The sequence below is a fragment of the Caretta caretta genome, chromosome 6 (assembly GCF_965140235.1).
Source record: "Caretta caretta isolate rCarCar2 chromosome 6, rCarCar1.hap1, whole genome shotgun sequence".
NCBI lineage: Eukaryota > Metazoa > Chordata > Testudines > Cheloniidae > Caretta > Caretta caretta.
The window spans coordinates 51342278-51366215 of NC_134211.1; the positions used below are offsets into that span (position 1 = coordinate 51342278).

The 23938-nt window shown below is 40.9% G+C and overlaps 2 long non-coding RNA genes across 2 annotated transcripts in view; one reads left to right on the forward strand and one right to left on the reverse strand.

The window, feature by feature from the left end:
• The window catches only part of LOC142072527 (uncharacterized), a 30162-nt gene extending 16889 nt beyond the window's left edge, over window positions 1-13273 (reverse strand). The window contains exon 1 of the long non-coding RNA XR_012668928.1: window positions 13173-13273. This is a non-coding gene — a long non-coding RNA (uncharacterized LOC142072527). The remainder of the gene's footprint in view (window positions 1-13172) is intronic.
• Window positions 13220-23938, forward strand: part of LOC142072526 (uncharacterized) — a 50655-nt gene continuing 39936 nt past the window's right edge. Inside the window, exon 1 of the long non-coding RNA XR_012668927.1 lies at window positions 13220-13563. This is a non-coding gene — a long non-coding RNA (uncharacterized LOC142072526). The remainder of the gene's footprint in view (window positions 13564-23938) is intronic.

Here is a 23938-nt window from a genome sequence, read left to right on the forward strand (position 1 = left end):
GAAATTTCATACATTTATATAGGAAATGGTCCCAAGGTTTTTCATCATATGATATACATTCAGCATCACTGAAATGCAGCAGCCTGTGGGGTGGAGAGTGAAAGTGCATACAACATGCTGCATAGCATGTGAGGGAAGGAGAACATGTGGCCAAAGGCCCTGGGGAAAATGCTTGCTCTTACATGGAGAGTCATGAGATATGTAGGACTCAATCCTTCTTGCTTTCCTTCAGCCATTGGGGCCATTTGCATGAGCAAAAGTACCAACACCTGGTCCATAATGGGTCAGGTACATCCTGGCATAACTCCATTAACTTTAGTTTGTGGACCAACAATTCATCTTTGGCATAATACCATTAACTTTGCGATATAAGATTACAGCAATGGGTGTGGTAAGAATGCCTGGGTAGATAGCTTTGGGTTTGAACAACATGCTGTTTAAACACTTTGAATGAAATCCATAAGGCTGGATGGCTGCTCCAAAGCCAACAGTTTCCATGAGTCAAAAAATGGCATCCTCGTTCCAAAGGAAATGATTTGTTTCAATTATATGGCAAATTATAAACAGGCACCACTGACAGCAGGATATTTTTTGTTTTGATTGATTAGACGACATCATTTGAGGTAGGGTTAATAAACAGGGGAAAGGAAGAAGAGAGTGCTCAGATACTATGCATATAGGCAGTTGTATAAAACCCTAAGATAGGCTAGGTAGAGAAGGTAAAAGGTATAGACCCAACATGGTGGGAGAACATGAGAACATTTTAAAAAACTGTCTTTAAAGCTATGCTAAAGTTGTGGTAAAAATGGACTGAAAACACTCCTTAATTCATTTTGTTTCACCAGGTACAGAGCCCTGTGTATAAAATGGGAGCGGGGGGAGCCATGGCTAGATTTCAGCTGGATGAGAAGGGGGACCTGGAAGGGCATTGTTATAGAAAAGGTTGAGATCCAGTGTATTAAGACATCCAGGCCTCCCTTAAAAAACATTAACTATGGCTCACTGCATCCCTGTGATGTAAGTTCAGTGAAGCTGAATGACCTCAGTAGGCAACTCTCTGTTTAAGAGACCACTGTAAAACATCCCCATAGTCTCCAGACTTTGTTCAACGCCCAGCTGAAGAACCAACACTATTAGGAAACAGTTTTGCAGGTCCATGGGGTGATTTGTTTAGGCCGGGTTTCATTGCATTCGTTGCCCTATTTTCCAGAAGGGTAAACTCAGGCACAGCGAAGTTAAGGGTCAATTCTATTTCCATTGAGGTCAGTGACAAAACTTGGTCAAAGTTGCATAATGACTTAGCGGCAAAGAGTCCTGTGGCACCTTATAGACTAACAGACGTATTAGAGCATGAGCTTTCGTGGGTGAATACCCACTTCGTCGGATGCATGTAGTGGAAATTTCCAGAGGCAGGTATACATTTTCTGGAAATTTCCACTACATTCATCTGACGAAGTGGGTATTCACCCACGAAAGCTCACGCTCCAATACATCTGTTAGTCTATAAGGTGCCACAGGACTCTCAGTCTGGATCTGTAAAAGCAGCAAACATGGCTACCCCTCTGAAGCTTGACATAATGACTCAGTAGCCAAATCTAGCCCTGGTAAATGTAAGCACATCTACTATTGACCCCATTAACAGTTGTGTCTTCTACACTAGGGATGAAGTTAATGACTCCCTTCCCTTTCTTTCAGATAGATACACTTCTCTTACCTACTGCTCAGGTAGGTATGTTCTATACACTGTCATTCAGACTGATCATTACATGGTTCAGTTTGGGATAAAGAAATACACCTCTTTGGTTAATGCTGAACAATTGTTAAACTCTGGTGCAACATTCATCTTGTGCAGAGAGGTGGGATACTTCACTTAGGCCTCTCGTGAATTTTCCTTTTTCCCTTTGCTTATAGAGATAAATATCATAATGGAGAACAGGCAGAGTAAGTTAGACTTGCTGGTCAGTTCATTTTATTGACCTGCTTAGATGTGACTCAGTTGTTAATGTACCATTTCATTGCTTATCTGCTGCTGGGAAACCATATTTCCTATCCTGTAATTATTCATCAAGTCTTTCTTCAGTTGATATTAATACATATATAGATATATATCTGGTATTGTTTAATTGTCGGCATAATAAGACTTTGGGGCCTGACTGATAGATTCCTTCCTCCCCACCCAGTATTTAGAATTTGGCCTGGGGGGAGAAGGGGAGAGAATGACCTAACGCGTGCGTGCACACACACACACACACACACACACACACTTTTTATTTGCAGCCAATTGTACTAAATTAATTTTCCTCTCCTCCAAAATCAGTTCTCCTGTACATGGCAAAAATCCACACAAGAAACAGTTCAAGGTTCCCCCTTGAGGATTTTTTCTCTGGATTGTTCCTTGAGGGTGGGGTATGCCCCCCTCCCAAAATGACCAGGATTTTGAAATGCAAATCTCACAGATCTTGGAGGATTCATCAGAATGCAGAAACTATAGGGGGAAAATGTAGAAAACGGAGCTTAAATCGTTCATTTGTTAGTTTCAACACGAAGTCCTCTTGCACTCCTTCTCTAACTGCAGACACTTCAGAACAAAGAAATCTAATGCATTTTCAAATCATGTTTAGAGCAGTTATTTTCCCAAGTCAAGTTAGTGTTAATTATAATATAGATTAATACTTTTTTAAGAGGATAACTTGCTTGCAAGTGGTGCTAACACACACACATACAAATAATTCCCATTTCTTTTAAAGTCTTTTAATCTAACCTATCTATATGAGGATTGGGAAAACCTAGGGCAACATTGGGCCTTATGTACACTTTGGAATTTTTTTTAGAAGTCCCTACATTACTCAGAAATAGTGACAGGTTGTTGAAGAGGTTCAGATTTGGGCTCAGAGCCAAACCTTTGTGGTATAGAAATCAACATGGAACCAAATTCCATGTATGGCACAAATCCAACAACCCCATGTATTGCACAATTTGACTAACCAACAACTTGGATGTCAAAATATCCACTTGGCTTGTAGGATGAAAAATGCCCACTATGTTTTTTACCACTCAATTTTAGTAGTACTCAGTGATAGCCTGATTTTTACTTTGGCCCAGATTCTGCAGTCCAACTGAGGGCAGGAAAGGCCAAGCAGAGCATGGTACCTGTTCAATTTCACTTCACCAGGGGCCTGCAGCCTCTTCAGACTGCACCATGAAGGATCCTAAACGCTAGTTCAGTTGCGTGCAGGTATGCACATCTGCTGGTCAAAACTCCCTGCGTAAAGAATTGTGGTGGAGCAGCTGTGGGTGCTACTGCAGCCCTGAAGCTGTCGTATTGGATGCAGAGTGGCAACTGAAAAGGCTGGGGCAAAGATTCATTTGCTCTGATCCCAGCAGACCTCATCAGCACATAGTTCATTTACTGAGGCTGAGTGCTGACGAGAGGACTTGAAAATGTTGGCTTCACAAACCGCAAAAATTCAGCTCACAATAGTTCAAGTGACACATGAAAGATGAGGAAACCCTTGATAATGATTCTTGACAGGCTCACGAGATGAGTTCCCTGCACCACAGAGATGAGCACTTGTGATAAGTAAGGGCATTCCCACCACTATGAACTTTCTTGTGGTGAACTGGCAGTTAGCACAGGTGGGCGTGAGGTGCCACATGTACCTTGGGGGTTCTCTTGAAGGGAATGTATCCTTTTCACGGATTGGTTGGTTGCTTTGGCCAATCCCTGACATCTGAAATTCTGCCAGGTGTTAAATGTCTGCCTGTCCTTTCTGAAAACAAAAAGGTCGTTTTCTCTTAAAGGGTTTTTAATTAAGTTCTAAACTCTTCAAATGATTATGAGTTTGGTAAAGCCGTTTGAGGAGACATCTTGAGGTGACATCTTGTTGGCAAGAGTATTGTACAGCCATATCACATGTTTATGATACTGTCAGATACTAAGGAAGCAAAGTGGAGATATTTTAGCTTTACCACTTGTTTATGAAATGTTTGCAAGAAGAAAAGCAAGGGTTAAGATGTACTGTCATTCTTATAGTCAAGCTAATTTATCTGCAATCACATGGACTCGCAGCTAAATGGAACTCAATTGTAATAAATTATGAGAATGCAAAATGGTTGTCTTATTTACAGAATCTCTGAAAAAGACAATAGCAATGAAAATTCCCCAGAGCAATCAATTGTGATCTTACACAGACTATTGGATATCTTCTTCAGAACAACTATTCACATAATCATGTTTCAAAATAGCAAGTAGGATGGATGTAAACCAAACCCGGGTCTGGTTTCAAGCTGAGCTGCAGGGGCTCACCCTACTCACTATATTAAGGGCCAAATCACACTCCTAGGTCTGAATACCCCAAACTTTGGGGAAGTTCAAACTTGGACCTGTATCCAAATGTTTCTTAGTGCTGTTTCTAAGGGCCCATCTGTACTACAAAAATAATGGTGTAAGGGGACCTGCCTGTGTAAAAAAGTCCCATGGAATTTAATAATAATGAAAACAATTGGGTTCTATAGAAATGTAATAGTGTTCTATAGATATGATTGTGAAAACATAGAAATTACATGGAAAAGTAACTAGCGAATCATATCCATGCTATAGAATTTTTATAGGATGATTCAACTTATAGAAAAGATAATTTTATATAATGGTGAAAAACCTATGGGAAGTTTATGATTTTGTCATGAAGATGATTACAACACATCTGTCCTTTGACCCCATTACAATAAGGTTAAAATCTGTAGGCAGGACTTAATTGTGTTTCATAACCATGCTAAAGTCCAAGGCTTTTTCTTGATTGCATGCAATGGTTACAACAGGGTAAGATCCCATCAGCACAACATTCTCTTTGAACTATAAAAAGAAAAGGAGCACTTGTGGCACCTTAGAGACTAACCAATTTATTTGAGCATAAGCTTTCAAGAGCTACAGCTCACTTCATCGGATGCATACTGTGGAAACTGCAGAAGACATTATATACACAGAGACCATGAAACAATACCTCCTCCCACCACACTCTCCTGCTGGTAATAGCTTATCTAAAGTGATCACTCTCCTTACAATGTGTATGATAATCAAGGTGGGCCATTTCCAGCACAAATCCAGGTTTTCTCACCCCCCGCCCCCCTCCAAAAACCACACACACAAACTCACTCTCCTGCTGGTAATAGCTTATCCAAAGTGACCACTCTCCTTACAATGTGTATGAAAATCAAGGTGGGCCATTTCCAGCACAAATCCAGGTTTTCTCACCCCCGCCCCCCTCCAAAAACCACACACACAAACTCACTCTCCTGCTGGTAATAGCTTATCCAAAGTGACCACTCTCCTTACAATGTGTATGAAAATCAAGGTGGGCCATTTCCAGCACAAATCCAGGTTTTCTCACCCCCCCCCCCTCACAAATCTTGGGAGACAGGCCAGTCCTTGCCTACAGACAGCCCCCCAACCTGAAGCAAATACTCACCAACAACCACATACCACACAACAGAACCACTAACCCAGGAACCTATCCTTGCAACAAAGCCCGTTGCCCACTGTGCCCACATATCTATTCAGGGGACACCATCACAGGGCCTAATCACATCAGCCACACTATCAGAGGCTCGTTCACCTGCACATCCACCAATGTGATATATGCCATCATGTGTCAGCAATGCCCCTCTGCCATGTACATTGGTCAAACTGGACAGTCTCTACGCAAAAGAATAAATGGACACAAATCAGATGTCAAGAATTATAACATTCATAAACCAGTCGGAGAACACTTCAATCTCTCTGGTCACGCAATTACAGACATGAAGGTTGCTATCTTACAACAAAAAAACTTCAAATCCAGACTCCAGCGAGAAACTGCTGAATTGGAATTCATTTGCAAATTGGATACTATTAATTTAGGCTTAAATAGAGACTGGGAGTGGCTAAGTCATTATGCAAGGTAGCCTATTTCCCCTTGTTTTTTCCTACCCCCCCCCCCCGACGTTCTGGTTAAACTTGGATTTATGCTGGAAATGGCCCACCTTCATTATCATACACATTGTAAGGAGAGTGGTCAGTTTGGATGAGCTATTACCAGCAGGAGAGTGAGTTTGTGTGTGTGTGTGGGGTGGGTGTGTGAGAAAACCTGGATTTGTGCTGGAAATGGCCCACCTTGATTATCATGCACATTGTAAAGAGAGTGGTCACTTTGGATGGGCTATTACCAGCAGGAGAGTGAGTTTGTGTGTGGGGGGGGGGCGGAAGGTGAGAAAACCTGGATTTCTGCTGGAAATGGCCCAACTTCATTATCATACACATTGTAAGGAGAGTGATCACTTTAGATAAGCTATTACCAGCAGGAGAGTGCGGTGGGAGGAGGTATTGGTTCATGGTCTCTGGGTATATAATGTCTTCTGCAGTTTCCACAGTATGCATCCGATGAAGTGAGCTGTAGCTCACGAAAGCTTATGCTCAAATAAATTGGTTAGTCTCTAAAGTGCCACAAGTACTCCTTTTCTTTTTGTGAATACAGACTAACACGGCTGTTACTCTGAAACCTATCTTTGAACTATGTTGTAACTGGGCCTTCAGACATGGTTGTTTTTGTAATGCAGACAGGCCCTAGCAGTAAATAAACCTCAAGATTCATAGGTATTAGAATAATAGAATCATAGAATCATAGAATATCAGGGTTGGAAGGGACCCCAGAAGGTCATCTAGTCCAACCCCCTGCTTGAAGCAGGACCAATTCCCAGTTAAATCATCCCAGCCAGGGCTTTGTCAAGCCTGACCTTAAAAACCTCTAAGGAAGGAGATTCCACCACCTCCCTAGGTAACGCATTCCAGTGTTTCACCACCCTCCTAGTGAAAAAGTTTTTCCTAATATCCAATCTAAACCTCCCCCACTGCAACTTGAGACCATTACTCCTCGTTCTGTCATCTGCTACCATTGAGAACAGTCTAGAGCAATTGTAGAACACATCTGCTATTCTGTTCCTAGGAATAAAACCTTAGAATATCTAATATGCATAACTTTCAGAAAGATTCAAGTGTCATCCATCATATTACTCCTGTTTCTCAGAATAAATCAACTAGAGGACAATTCCACCCATTACTTAGTAGTGTTGACACTGCCATTTAGATGTGCTGCAAATTGCACATTCACTCTTTAAAAGAGAGGTTTCAGAGTAGCAGCCGTGTTAGTCTGTATTCGCAAAAAGAAAAGGAGGACTTGTGGCACCTTAGAGACTAACAAATTTATTTGAGCATAAGCTCGATGAAGTGAGCTGTAGCTCACGAAAGCTTATGCTCAAATAAATTGGTTAGTCTCTAAGGTGCCACAAGTCCTCCTTTTCTTTAAAAGATGGAAGCTGAGATGCATTTTTTTGGTTGGTGTCAGATTTACAACCAGCTTACCTAAACACGATAAGACAATACATTTGTCGGATGAGCTACTTTCCTGCTGGATACATTTTTACAGTAAAAGAAGATGGAAGGCTAGTGTCTGTCCCAGGCACCATCGATGTTGCGTTAGTACTTTTATGCATAAGCTTAATATTCACAAAGCTTTCAAAAACAAAGAATCAGGAAAGTACAAATTATGGTCAGACTGCTTATTGAATGAAAATTTAAGGCAGGATTGTCCTTTGTTTAAGTCAGATGCTTAGACTTAGTTTCCCATCTCACCGAAAGTTCTGTTAACTAGTCTAGTTCAAAATCCAGGCTGTCAAAACACTGGCAGCTAGCACTGGCTGAATAGTATTCACTGAATCAAAAATTTTACCAATTTAAAGACTTTTTGTTTTGTTTATGTAACACTTGCAAACAGTTCCTGAATTCTGCAGATGTCTCACTCATAAGCTTTCATCAGATAGACTGGACGAATAATTTCCTGCCTTGAGTTTGTTTAAGGACTGGAGGCAGAAAGATTTACTTTTCCTGTTTGCTGTTTGTGGCATGTGATTTGTCACATGGCATATTTTTCACTCTCTGAGTCATTGGATGACTGAAACGCTTTAATCAGGAGAATATGAATGAGGGATAGTGGATAACAAGCGGATAATAATGGAAATGAGATGCAAATAGTGAATAATGCATCTCTGGTGTAAATTTGTGGAAATTTTGCTGTCACTAACACCACCGTGAATACTTACAATGATATGAATATTCACAAACAAGGCCTAATCCTACAAGATGTCGAATACCTTCAACTTCCATTGTCTTTAATGAGAGCGCCTTGTAGAATGGGGCCCATAATGAAGGACCCCCATAAATAGCTGCAAATTGAATTGCTTGCTGATATATTCAGTCATCTGTTTTTTCATTACTCATGCAGCTGTATTGACACCCAGGACTCTGATACTGATATTTTAAAGGATCAAAAACTGGACATCAAACTTCTACAAGTCACATTTGCAACTCAGTCAGTATTGTGCTTTGCAACCCATCCCATATGCTCCCTTCTCCTAAGCCACAGCAACAAGGTAGATATCTACCAGGCCATTACTTTTTCATTAGTAGATGTTTGGCATAGTCCAACAAGGATCAGATCAAATGGCCACATAAACTGAATAATTTCAGGTGGTTTGAACAGAAGTAATGGATGAAATTAAGCAAAGTTAAATTTATAATGAACATCAAAAACATTTCCTGAATTAAACAGAGATCTGTGTTGATGCTGGAAGTCTCCCAAGGGAAGTAATAGAAGCTGACTTGCTGGTGTTATTAAAGCTAGCCTGGATAAAACACTGGAATATACTATAGAGATTAATGCTTTACTCTAGCCAGAAAATGGACTGAATAACCTGACACCGCTTTTCCATCTCTAATTTACAATACTATGAGAGTCTGAATGGTTTTAAATATGAGACTTTATTTGTTTAGATTTTCATCACCAGGAGATTTCAATTCAAGTGGTGGGCTCAGTTTGGAGATTTTAATTTTTTTTTCTGCTCACAAACCCAAAGGAATTGTTTGCTAGCTGCTGATTTGTACATAGATTGGACATTCTGTGACATAAAACATTGCTCCCACTACACCAAAAAAGACATCACACTGTTGAGCTATTTGAATAATCTATTTGAATGATCAGTAATTTGAACAGATCTGGTATGTTACAATAACCACCTAAGACACGAGGGAAGGCTTCATTTTTACAACTACTGTAGTGCTTAATTTACAGGTGGGCCTGAATTAAAATGTTAGATCAGACCCACTCAGAATTTTTGGAAAGCTCACATCTGGAACTGGATCCAGACATGAACTTCATGGCTCAGGCACGTAGCATGGATCTGAATAGGAGTACTGGATCCAAACCCAACTGACCTTTGTGATTCAGCTTTGTCTTGAATTTAATTAATGATTAGCCTGACTTTGGGACACCTCAAACGACTTGCTCCAGAATTCATAAATTACTGGTGTGAATCAGCTTTAGATTTAGAAATTAGCTTCTTTTGTTGTTTATTTCAGCATCTACACATGTCAGTGTAGCTATCATAGGTATATATTGGACACCTATCACCATAGGCTCACAGTGTCAGGAGATGGCATCACTACCCTTTCCAGAAATGGATTCAGCAAGAAATAATTTCCAAGGGAAACAATAAACATGTCTCTTAGTTGGACGTCCTTTCCCTCCCGTGCGTTCCTTTTTCACCAAGAGAAGTTAAAGGTGGACTGTAAATTAAGAAAATGAAAATCTAATTAAAACTGGTTCAGCCCATTTTCTGCTGAATGGTTGATGCCAACCAGGCTGTGGTGATGGTAATGATAATGGGAGATCAGTACAGAAATAAATTCAATTAACCTTTTAAAAATTATTTCCCTAATCCCTTATGAAATCCTCCTGCCCTTCCTGCTTCACTGAAGGTGCCCCAGAACCAGCACATGAAATCAAAGAAGTCTAATTTCAATCCATGGTATTTATGATCTCATATAATGAAACATTCTGGAATATTTTAAGTGATGTACCAAGAGAATTTCACCGAGGGAAAAGACTTTTTAAAAGGTGAATCTGATTTCCGTGCTAACTATACACCTCTATCTCCACCCCCTAAAAAGAAAAGCATGGTTAGAAAGTGCCCACCATTGCTATGGTAATGGGCATATCCCAAATACTTTAGCCAGCTCATTCAGCATATGCACCTACTTTTAGCTCAGTTTTCAATTTTGCTTTGCAGATCACCTTTCCTAACCTTTTGTTCCTACATGGAATTTACATAACCCACAAGCACAGAGGAAACAAAAAACTGTGGGTCTTTCAAACCATCACCATCTTATTAGCACTCTGAAAGACGTTTGCTGAAGAATTCAGTAAAATGGGGGTGCTGATTGCTACCTCATGTTAAGGTTTCTCTGTTTTAAATATTAAGTGTTGAGTGCACTCGAGATTTCAGTGGCCTCTGAGTCACATTTTTTATGATGGCTGATGCAATCTGTCACAAGATGGGAAGAAAAAAGTAGATTGACGGTCTAATTTGAAGTAACCTCTAAGTTACTCTGAGTGGGAGCTCAATAGGACTGATTACACGTAAAAGCACCACAACTTTTATAAAGCTTCATTTGAATGCCACAGGAAAAAATATGTTAGAAATTCAATTAACTTTCTGCATGAAAAAATGCCTTATATGATGGCTAAGCTCACCTTACATAGTTTCTTGATTATGCTTGGAAGCAAATTGCCTTGATTATACCTTTGCCAGGAAGGGAATTAATTAATTAATTAATTTGATACATGCTATCGTGGTGCTAAATTGTATCATGGAATGATTAAATTAGCCTTCACCGATATTTGTCTCCTGTAGAAAATAAATATTGCTCACTCAGTCAGTCTCACTTTTTGCTGAGTTTGCACATCTAGCTGTTGATTACCATGTATGTTAAAACAAAAATGATTACTGTGTTATATTCAGAAAGGTAGAAGTAGTAAACAAATTGCCTACATAGTTGAAATAAGATTGAAACAAATCTCCCTGGTTCAGAGAACCTCTGAATTTTAGAGAAGTTTGGATTTGAACTTCACAGCTGGCTTGCACGTGCTGAACCAGAACCTCAGATTCAAACACACGGGAGTTTTGGAAACGTTCAGGTTTGGATTTAAATTCTTATTTTGCCTGGTCAGTGGCTGAACATGGTTCAAGTGAGAAGTAAAATTGGTTTCTAAATTTTTCCTATCACTACATAAGAAAAAAATCCCCCAAATAATTGCACAATTATTATTTTTATAATAGGCTTAATACTATTATTATTTTATTAGTTTCTGGTGGCATACACAATATTGTAGGTACTTTCCAAACACAACAGAAAGTATGGTCCCCAACCCATGGTGTTAATAATTTGAAAGATTTACATACTGTCAATTCCTTGTGCTCAAAACGTGACTTACATGTAGAGACAATGCCAAGAGTAAAATGCAGTATTTACAAAAATATGTCCTTGTATTATTAATATCATAGCAGATTATTAAAACAAAAAGAATGTAAAGAATCTCCTTTACTTATCTCCACTGTTTGTTTGTTTTCACACTTTGTTCAGTTAGGGCAGTAAAACTAGACTGGTCAGTTTCACTTTCCGGTTCTTATGAATTGGTGCTATAATCATCTGCACAATCTCAAAGTGCAGCTGTGGGGGCTTTCCTGCTGTACTGTGGGATTAAATATTCTGAGAACCAACTAGTGGGATTAAATGTTTGGAGAGGCAGATTCCGCACAAGAACATTTCTCGGTTTTATGAAATTGTCCACAGAAGTCAAAGCTAGGAGAACTCAATATCTCAGCCAGTCTAATATCCCAGAGCAGGCACCTTTTGTATAATCTAGCTGGAAAAATAAAATACTTCACAGTTAGGGAACAATACTCTGACTGTAGCCCACTATTATCAACCATTTCTGCTTTCTTAGAGATGAGCAAACCAGATGAGAGTTGAAAGGGAAGCTAATATTCATAGCTAGGGAAAAATCCTGCAGAGAGAAAGGTTTCTTACAGCATGCTCTCAAGGTGAATCTTTGGCAGGAATGAACTCTAGAGCTGAAGAACCGTGACTGCAAAGGCCTTACCTTTGGTCCCTAACACAGTCACACAGGGCCAAATTCATTCCTGCGGTAACTCAAATGTAATCTCAATAGAGTTACACTAGAGATGAATTTGGGTTAGAGTTTCAGCAACTATATTATAGGCAGTGTCCTTTTATTTGTTTGTTTGTTTTGGGAATTACGGATGTAGTATATTTTGGTTTATGAGTTTCCCACCCAGCTCAGGGATCATTAATTAATAACTCAAATTGTGTCCTGAGAATAGAGGAAACCAGAAAGATAATATGAAGTGTTATTCTAGTGTTGTTGAACTTCCAAAAGAGGTTAAAGAATGATGGACAGGCTTTCAGGGAAGGTTGATTAAGAGAGGGTTGCACAATGGCTACTAACTGGGAAGCTATTGTCTGTGGAGGAAGAACGATTAAATGAATGACAGCAAAAATGTGAGTTTGAGTGTGGAAAACTTGATTACAAAATTAATATTGGGCTCCTTTGATTGGCATCATTTCGCAGTCCTAGGACACTATTTTGATAGTTCTGTGCCCTGATTTCCTGCTTCGAAGTTCAAAATAAACATCTAAGTTGTAATGGAAAAAATACATCCTTTGGAAGCACTGAGTTTTTTTAAACTACATAAGATGGAAAACAGGAAAATAACATTGGCATCTCAAAAAAAAAATCTCATTTGAAAACTCAGGGTGGCAATGTTGCACCATTTCTGACTATACTGTAGTTCAGAGTACTTACACAACCAATATTAATTTACTAAGCAATAAATAGGGAGATGCAGTAGAGTACAGATGCTTTAACCAGGGAACATTATACTTGTGCTTGGTAGCACAGACTATGTTTTCTATTAAAATATAGAGTATGGTATGGGAAAAATACATTTTTGTCTTTTTATAACACTTGTATAATTCAAATGCATAATAAACACAGATACAGCTTGAATTCCGCAGTAATAACATACCCAGTTTTGCAAAAAAGATCTGACTAATTATTTTTATTCCATCAAACCAACAGTACCTGCCTGAGAGGCACATTTAATGTAATAAAACAAACCACCCACCAAGCACACAACGAAACCAGTAGCCGCATCGCACCAATGTTACAAGGCAGAGTACTTTTACCTCTCAGAAGAAAGATTTACTGCTCTGATGTGCTTACCATGAACACTCTCTCTTTCTCTCTCTCTCTCTCTGTCAGAAAGCTCTCTCTTCTAAATATAAACTTCCCCCTTAACTTGAATACCCAAAAAAGTCTTTGAAAAAATGGTGCCACTGCAAAATGTTTCACACAGCTCAACAGGAAAAGCTTCAAGAGGGAGGTTAGCATGAGTTTGCTGGTCCAATTGCCAGCACGTAAGTGTCCATATCACTAAACCTACCACCCTTGGTATTATAATTGACCATCCTTGTTTGACAAACTCAGAATAGCAGCCAAAGAGTTGATGGGCCATGGATCTTCACTACACTCTCAGCCCTGCAGGAGGTTCCTCTAAAGCCAAAGCCGACGCCAGAGGAGAAAGTAAGCTGGTACGGGTTGGTACGGCATACCGGTAAGGAAGTGGCCATCAGTATGGGCTGGTATTGGCTGGTACACGCTGCTGTGACAGCGCTTTAAGCACCATACCAGGAGGGCTGCTGATTGGGGGGTAGGAAGGGAAAGGGGCAGCTGCCCCAGGTCCTGGCGATTTAAAAGGGTCTGGGGCTCCTGGCAGCGGCCAGAGCCCTGGGCCCTTTAAGTCGCCGCTGGAGCCCCGTGTGGCGCAGGCCAGGCAGCACTGAAGGCTGACTGGGGGAGTCTGGCTCCAGCCCCACCCCTTCTGCCTGAGGCCCTGCCCCTTCTGGGGGGCCCAGAGCCACCCCCCACCGTGCCCAGCATGGGAGAAGCTCGCACTGCCATGGCCAGTGCTGTATAGAGGATTTCAGTTTCCAGGACTGTCAATCTAACACCTTTCATGATGTCCTGCTGTTATTGTACCTCTGACTTTACACCTGTGCCTGTCCCTTGTTTGGTTATCTCCCATATTAGCTGACCTCTATGTCTTTGTGGCCCCTCCCCTCTCGCAAAGAGGAGGCCATTGCTTTTCCTGTAGCTCCATGCCCTGCTTAGATGTCAAATAAACTGATATCTTCCACCACCACTAAATTAGCGTTTTAAGGGGGCGTTTTTTAAGGCTGGGTAGGCTCTAGGGGAGAGCCTACCAGCCTTGGGTTACTGCAATAGCCCTTCACCTCTATAGAAGTGAATTCAAATCCTGAATTCAGGGATGACTTACACCAGGGATGACTTTGGACCAATTGGTTTATAAAAATAATGTAAAAGGTGAAGACTTGCAGTCCTAGAACTCTTAAATTCTCTCTTTATCTACAGAACAAGCAAAGCATTAGCAGTAACAGGGCAATGTTCCTCATTTATCACTGCCTCAAATTTTAGATGGAGAGGCCACTTTGCTAATCAGGAGTTCAGTATCTATAGTCATTGGTCTCAGTTCTGAAAAAGAAAACTAGAAATATATCTCTGAATTTACCAACTCCAAAAAATATTCTTCATGCAGGAAACTTAAAATGTCATGTAGATTGGTGTAGATACCAATCTGTGTAACCTGAGTTTTAGGATTCTTTATTTCTGACATCAATAACTTTGAACAAGAGAAGTGAGAAGCCAAATTTGTGTGGCATGGTGGTAACTTTGGGACTAAAATGAGTAACATTCCCTGAAATGAACTGTACTTGAGAGGTATGACTAGAAGAAATTGGACAGAGACCATCACATTCATTTCACAGGTTTCAGAGTAGCAGCCGTGTTAGTCTGTATTCGCAAAAAGAAAAGGAGTATTTGTGGCACCTTAGAGACTAACCAACTTATTTGAGCATAAGCTTTCATGAGCTACAGCTCACTTCATCGGATCACTAAAGCTTATGCTCAAATAAATTGGTTAGTCTCTAAGGTGCCACAAGCACTCCTTTTCTTTTCACATAGGCCCACAAATAGCCTTCAGATGGCGCTATTTACCAGGGTTGATTGATAGTGGTTACTACCTTTGTACCCGGCCCAACTGTTTTCTTGTTCTTTGAAACTTACCTTCTCAGCTCTTTTCAAAAAACAAATACCTCTTACAGTCCCTTAATCAAAGGTATTTTTTCTTTTATTTCCCCTATTCACCCTCTTCCAAATTCCCATCTGCGTTACATCTCCTTAAATACTACCTTTCAATTGCACGATACTGTGCAATTTTCAACATCTATCGCCTCTCAGACTGTTCTTTTGGTCTTGTGAGGATTACAAATGAGCAGGATTTTCATTATGTGCTGTTGACCCTCGTCTGGACAGGCGCGAGGCAAGGAAATATACAACTTCTGTATTTCCAAACAATTTGACTTACATGCTTCCTCTTCTTTTTTTTTTTTTTTTTTAAATAAAGTACACTTGAATTGAAAATAAGATGGAACACACATCCCCATTATTAAGAAAATAATTATCCTTTTGTAAAAATTACTATCTGTGATCTACAGCATAGATATGAGGCCTAATATTTTTATCTTTAAAAGGGACATTAAGATTCATTCCTTACTACTTCCACTTCTTCTTCTCCTCCTCCTCCTTTTTAAAAAAATGGCTTTGGACTGTCTCTCTCCCCCCAAAAAAGGAATTGGTAAAAGATAGTAGTTCTGTAGTCTCAAACAAGCACTAAGAAAAGTAGCTTTGATATTGATTAAGAAAACGAATTGTGCCCTTAGGGCTTTATATTAATGGCATGATGATCCTCTGCAGTGGTCTCTGCCCATCTTGCTTAAAGGACGGTGTGAGTAATGTTAGACAACAAGTCCCCAGAATCCCTTGCAAGGATTTCTTAGCGTGCAGATTTATTTCCACTGTGTAGCTGGAAATACTTCAGGATGTAAAATATACTGTAGAGAAATACAGTAGTTACAGATAGCCTGGCTTTGAGGGCTGGTTCTGTAAAAGCAGTGCCTGAGGGATAGACAATTACTGAGATTGTTGAGTCTGGTCCTGACCATTATTTCACATCTGAGGTAGCCTCCCTTCCCACAGTGGTACTGTTTTACTTGGATGTTGTTTGAAAAAACAGTCTTTGTTTTGTGTGATTTTTCTTTTTGAGACTATTACCCAGAAAAGAGTGTGAAGCTTACTAGAGTCTTCTGGATCTATCATCTTGTTTTTATGGAAGCAAAGACTATTAAGCCTGCACAGGGATGCATTGCTTGGGTTTGAGAACTTGATTTTCCAGGGAGTCACACAAATGGTTTTTGAAGCTTAGGGCCAAATTCCTTCTCAGCAGATAGAGGGGATGAAAACCTAGTAAATTCCCAGTTGTGGGGCAAAGAAATAGAGTCATCTACCTCTGCACCAACATAATCCCCTTTGCTTCCATACATTAAGCGGATCCAGACTAGGAAGGGATGGGGGAAGGAGGGAAAGAGCTGGTGGAGATATGATGGTGCCATATGGATTATCCTTCTCCTCATTCCCCCCACCCTCAATGTCCTGAAACCACTAGGCCATTCACTTTGAAGTTAATACCAGCTGAGGCTGTATTAACTTTTGTGCTCCTCCATTCTGTACTAAGAGGGTTCTGGAGGCAGCTATCTGCATTGGAAGCCCTGTCAGCATGGCTCCATTGGAATCATGCTCAGAGGGAGCGGAAGAAGGCTGGAATTGGATGTGTGGACAGTCCTGGCCTCCCATAGACCTGCACATTTGGGGTGGTTAGATTCCCACCTCCATCCCCCCATTCTGCAAGGGGAAAGCATCCTTTCCTGATACAATGATCAGATGGAAATTCAGTGAGGGGAACCTCATGGTATTTCCTGAGTTCTATATCGGGGCAGGAGAACAAAGAACATAATGATGAACGGGTTAATAAGTGATAACTGATGCATTGCACCACTGGAACAATTCTCATCAGTTGATCAGTGTCCTGCTTTCAGGACACCGTTTCCTTGTCACTTTTGGTTAGCCCTTCTCCTCACCCCCCAGGATGGGAAAAGCCATCTCATGTCATCAGGTGGTTTCAGAAGCAGCAGGTGGGAGGTATAGGGGTATAACTGGGAAAACAAAGGGATCCTTTGCTTGAATTAGGTGTCATGGCCCCATTTGAAGCAATGTTAGGAGTAAATTCACCACCTCCCTAAAGAAGGTTCTACTGCAGTAAGCTCTGCCACCTGTACTATGTTAGCCTGGCCTTTCCAGAAGATATAATACGAAAAAGAGGCATGTGAAGATGACAATGCTGCTAACCCTGGTGCACATGTGCACCTAGAAGTGAGCCCGGGCATGTGCTACATCACAATGACACCAGAGTCCAGTGCTGGCATCAGTGCTGTCATATCATAAGAACTGTACTCTCTGCCTTTCCCTCATATATCTTGGGTTGTTTAATTCTGTGGACAGATTTCAACACTAGGTAAAATGCCTATGTTTCCTTTCACCCTTTTGACCAAATGCCTGAAAGTTTTAACTATTTGTCCAAGTGAAAGGGAGATTTTTGATTTGTTTGACGGAGCAAGTGCAACAGAAATACACTACAGGTTACAGCCCTGTCCTGCTCCTTTCATGTGTCATGTGGCATCTTAACAGAGAACATTCTGGGATATGCCCCTCCCAGGATGGAATGCCTGTTATTTTCGTTTCTATGAAGGATGCATGGTGGTATTGCTACCAAGGATTTTTTTGCTGTTCTAGACATTTGTAGGAGAGAAATGGAAAGAAAAAACTATCCTCAATGCCCAACTTTTGTTTAATTTAAATGTTATCCCTTGAGACGAATGAGGATGTTTGAAAAAAAAAATTAACAAAATGTCACTACACTGGTTTTAACTTTTATGCTGCCTGGATTTCAGGGATAAAGGCACTAATGCTGCTAGTAAACTTTGGCCGAGAAATACTCTGTCCTTTTCAGTTTCTAACACATCATTACATAAGGAGTATTTCTGTCTAGCCTACAGCAGCAAGAGTTCACATTTATTTATTGCCCCTCACTTATATCACATGAAGTCTTCAGATGCTTTACGATTAACTAGTGTAATTGGCTTCTAAAAATCAAAGAATTCATATGGGAAAAGCCCTGTAATAAAATAAAGCCTGGATTTTATCCAGCTATAGGGTAGGAAAAGGAAGAAATAGGCCTCTAATACTATGAATAAAGGTAATCAGTGACAAAAAATGGCACCCCGAGTTGTTAAACCAGGAGACAGAGGGGTCTAATATCACTACACAGTATGGAGAATGTAAGTTAACATAGAATGATCAAGTCATCAAAGAAATCCAGGAACTGGGCTTGATAGGGTAGTGTTGTCAAAATAAGCAATAAGACTGCTGTATTCAGGAGGCACGAAATTACTCTTATGAGTCATTTTTGACTCAGCCTTTTGCTGCTCAGGACTTAAGCTTAGTGATAACAGTCCATTCCACTTTGGAAATTTGTCTTTCTCATAAATCCACCTCACAGTTGGCTGCACTGCTGCGTGGCTGGCAGTCTTTGTTCAGAAAAAGTCCAAGAGCAGTCACCATAGGTAGGGACTGTGCAACATTGCCAAACTTGAGCCTGAAATTGTACAGGCAGGTGCTGCATGCTGTGCCTTTGCTCTAACCACTACTATGAGTCACTATCATTAATTAATAGTAAAATTCAAGATACAAACATGGTTAATCAGTCACTCTCTACACCAGAATTAATCATATGTCCCAGAACCATTCAAATACAAGGGAGCTTGACAGCTGCAGAATTTTGCATGAGTTGTATTCATGCAAAGTGTTTTCATGGGAATCCAGCATGGTGGAAAATACCAGCATCAGCATCCACCCAGACAACAGTATAAGTGCAGTAGATAAGCTGTTAAATGTTAATGGCTTAGTCATTTAAACATCTTCTCTGAAACAGCTAAAATCCCTAGAATTACAGCTTCAGAACCTTCCAAAGCAGATAAATAGAGTTCATAAATAGAATTTACTCTGGGTGGTATTTTGGGGGAGGGGGAATGGGGGGGACAGGGAAGGGTGAGTCCTTAAAAATAGTACTCAGTCTGCTCTGCTTGGATATTTAAGATACTGCGGCAGTTTTTGTAAGACTAGAGGTTTTCCCTAGTGTCCTAACTAGAAGTCTTCCCCTGCCACTTTTCAACTACTATGCAGTGTACCTTTCCCCAGCCACTGTAGAAATGGGTAGATTTTCTAACTGCTTAGTAACAAAAGGCCTTAAAATTAATCCTGGCCTTCAGGAATGCAAAGTCTTTTAAATGTTTTTTTTAGAGGAACTCAATGTTATTCAATGAAATTCACCCTACAGAAGAGAAGGAGTTGTAAGGTTTTTGGAATGTATTCAGAACAGGAGTCAAGTAAGTGTGATTTTGTTGGGGGGGAGCACAGATCCTTCTCTGCTTAGAGTATAGGGCAGTGGTGGGCAACCTGTGGCCGGTGGGCAACCTGTGGCCGGTGGGCCACACGTGGCCCATCACGGTAATCCAGTATTTACATTGACCATCCGCAGGCATGGCCGCCTGCAGCTCCCAGTGGCCGCAGTTTGCCGTTCCCAGCCAATAGGAGCTGCGGGAAGTGGCGCGGGCGGTCAATTTAAACACTGTCTCGTGGCCCGCCAGCAGATTACCCTGACAGGCCGCAGGTTGCCCGCCACTGGTATAGGGCATATCTACATTGCAGTTGTGAGTGTGTTCCTCAGTGTAGGTAGATAGACACATGCTAGCTCTGTTTGAGCTAGCATGCTGAAAATAGCAGTGTAGCCATGGGTAGCATAGATAGCAAGTTGGGCTAGCTGCCTGAGTGCAAACCTGTTTGGGCTAGCCTGAGCAGACACCCATGCTACCCCAGCTGTGCTGCTATTTTTAGCACACTAGCTCAAGCAGAGATAGTATATGTCCATCTACCACTCTGGGAAACATGCCCCCAGCTGCATTGTAGATGTATCCATAGGGAGAGCATGCACTCCTCTTTCATGGTGTGCTGGTGAGAGCTTCCCCTCCTGCTTCAATCCATTCTACCCAGTAATATGGAGTGATGGACTTTGGTGAACTCCAGCCAGTTGGGTTTTTTTTACTACTGAACTGCATTTTAGAGATGGGAAACAAATAATAATATGGCAGGGTCTGAAGAAACCTGACGATGTTCTCTTGTTAATAAAAGAAAATTGAATAGAGGAAGGGATAAGACAGAGGAGATTAAATGATTCCTTACCTCACAGCGCACTGACATTTTCCCATCCTGATTAGAATTCTAGACCACATCTAAGAATTGTGCTCGTAAATGTGTATATTAAAATTCAAGACTACTTGCTGAACTTTAAATTATTTTTCCCTAATGCTCATTAGATTGAAAATTGAAAAAAAAAATCTGCATTGCTTCTTTATTTGTGAATAAAGCTGCCTTCAGCTGGCTTTATTTTGTGAGTTGCTAATTGCCAAAGTCTTGCTTTACCTATATTTAGAATGGCTAGATTTACAGAGTGATACATAACATATTATGAATTTAATAATAATTTGTGAATAGGTGTATAATATGCAAAAATGTCACAGAGTTTGCAGAGATTAATGCAGGAGCCAAGTGCAAATATATTAACTTAACCAACTATCTGGAAAGCAAGCTTAATGACAACTGGAAATGAATGCAACTGGGGGAGAAAAAAACATTGACAGAATATTTTATGTAGAATATATAACCTAACATGGGGACGTGTATGACGTAAGGGCTCATCTGTGACCTCAAGTATGCAGACATGTATCATGAGCAGGAAAGGACATATGGTCCGGGATGAGCCAACTGCATCCGACTCTGACAAACACAACTCTAATGCTGGAGGTTTGGAGCTAGGTCTTTTAAAATGTTGTGCCATGGCAACATGACATCACACCTCCGGTTACTGATGCACTGTTGTGCAACATTGTCAAGCAAATACCCATGTCTCATGCCACCAGCTCCCATTCTACAATGCAGGTAAATTTAAAAGGCTGGGCCACATCTGAATGTCTCCAGATCTGAACATCTCTGGTAAATTACTTCATATTGAAAGAGCTGCTCATCTTCTCATGCAGACAGGTGCAGATTGCACATCTGAGCTCAGAATTGAAGCCAATCCCAACATCTTCAGGTGTCTGGGGTACCCTCTAATACATGCGTAACACCGAAAGTTCCCAGTCCGCGGCAGGCAGAATTGAACCTGGGACATCTGGAGCTGCATGCATGAGCCTCTACTGCATGAGCTAAAAGCCACATGGCTCTTAGATAAAGCTGTAGAGCAAACTCATTAATCTCTGTGTAAGTGGTCTCAGTGCCACTAGATGGGACAGAGCACCACACCCAGGAGGTGTGTGTGGATTACACATGGATGTTATTTGCATGACACTTTTCTTTACACTGATGGAATTTGCCATGCAAAAATTCCTAAACTATTTTGTAGATATCAGAAAGATGGTTTGTGTGGGCTATTTTGTGCCTATACTTGGCATGGAATGACACACTGCGATTGTAACCTTTTCTGGTAATAGGAGATAGTGATGCTTAGGCTTAATCAAGACTACAGCTACCGGGGAACGCTACCATCAAGGGAAAAAGTCCTGACTCAATATCCCTCATATTTTTTCTATGGTGTGAGGCCAGTTAGCCTAATTTTCTCCAATACTTTTTGATTTCAGGTATTATAGATGGGTTGTGCTACAGGAGAGACCAGACTACACTTCAGTGTCTTACCACAACAAAAGACCCAGTGCTTTCCTTTCTATATGATAGTATAGGAAAGAAGGGGGACTGGAGGATGGGGGTGATGATGCTGGCTGATGCTCTCCTCTTCAAAGGGGAGGAGAAGCTGGGGAGCAGCACTCTATTTGGCATGGTTTTCTAAAGCTCATAGTAAATTGCCCTGAATGACAATATTGGTCAGAAATGTTTTAACTCCCACATTTCAGTATTAACTGCCTATGAAGATGGCCTAACGTAGCCTGGCACAGGAGCTGGCCATGTTGTCAGAGGGAAAGGAATTTCCTGAGGATCCCTGGCCTAAGTGCCACCCCCACATAGAGGAATAATGCAGCAGAGAAACCATGCCAAGGTTCTCACATTGATATATTTAGCTAAATAACTGTAATGATCCTGTTTTCTGCCGATGGCTCCATTACATTTATGGGATCCTGCTGTGTATAGAACCGGCTGCCATTTTGTGAGCTAGAACAGATGCAGCATGTTACAGAGAGACACACACTGCTTCATTATGAAGACTTTTTATTTTTTCTTGTTTTGCTGTTTACAATAATCTAAAATAAATCACCCAGACGTGATTACCTTTTGGGACATGGAAAAACATAACACATACACTCTTGCTAGACTAACTCTTCTCCTTCTAATGGGGTACATGTTCCTCAGAAATCATAATGTTTCCCCACATGACATTTTGTCTCTGTTTACAATTTTATTTGCGGTTTTCCATTTAAGGAAAAATCTCATCCTGCTCCATTTACATATATCTTGCGTTTTTTTATAATATTTTTTTCTAAGATCCTTTATGTAGGCAGACCACCACCAATTTGCCATAATAATATTAAGGTATTGTTAACTCAAATATGCACATCACTAAGTAAACACTCCACACAGTAATTGACCATATGTTTTAAAAAAACACAGTTTTAAACTTTGGTATGTGTGATTTCTTAAAATGATACTGAAGAAATCAAATACTATCTATTTAATTAACAATTTTGTATGGAACATAAAACAGAACTGTTGATAGTAAAAGCTATGTTCTAAATAAGCAGCCAATGTGTGGCTGTAGATGTAAGGGCATACTGTAGAGTTAAATCTATATGGGTTATAGTAAGCATGCCTGCTTTTAGAAAAGTTGTTAATTATTATTTAGTATTTGCCAAGCAAAAAAAAATGTAATTGGTTTATTTTTTAATCAGCTCTTCTATCTTGGGCCACTGTTTTCTCCAATAGTTCTAATAAGAGAATGAAGCCATTCCATTTTGTTTAATTCTTTTATTCTTGACTACCACATTTCTATAGTACAGGGATTGGCAACCTTTGGCACGTGGCCTGTCAGGGAAATCCGCTGGTGGGCCGGGCCAGTTTGTTTACCTGCAGCGTCCGCAGGTTCGGCTGATCACAGCTCCCACTGGCCACGGTTCGCCGTTCCAGGCCAGTGGAGGCTGCGGGAAGCAGCATGGGCTGAGGGATGTGCTGGCCACCACTTCCCGCAGCCCCCATTGGCCTGGAACGGCGAAGTGCGGCCAGCGGGAGCTGCGATCAGCCGAACCTGCAGATGCTGCATGCAAACAAACCGTCCCGGCCCGCCATGCAAACAAACCGTCCCGGCCCGCCAGTGGATTTCCCTGACGGGCCGCGTGCCAAAGGTTGTCGATCCCCGCTATAGTAGGTATTAGTTATTTGAAGCCCAGCAGCAAGATTGTCCCTTTGCTTCCAGCGATGACTAAAGGGTGGTGAGTACTACTTTAGAAGCAACATATGGAAAGAACTGTGCCTCCCCTGCTGTCCCCTTGCTCCAAGGGGATAGTAAAATGCTACTGGTACGGACCACCAGTATATTCCTATTCCATCATGTACTGGCTCAGTTGTATATTCCCCACTCACCTGCTCAGAGAAAAGTGGGTACACAGTGCCCACTTACCTCTGCACACCTGGATCCAAGGTCTGACTCCCTCTTATGCATGCAGCAAGGCCCACATTCTGGCCTGTAGCTATGAAATACATGGATTGGCTTCCCCAAACCATCAGGTTCCTTCCAGCATTTTGCTGTGAATTCCATGTCTATTTTCTTTTGTAAGACTGTTGTGCGACAATATCTAATGAAAATTTTCTACTGATTCACTCCATGATGGATCATAGTGCTATGCATTATATTCTTCCAATACCCCAGAGAGATTTGTTGGTTCATTTCTTTCCACCAA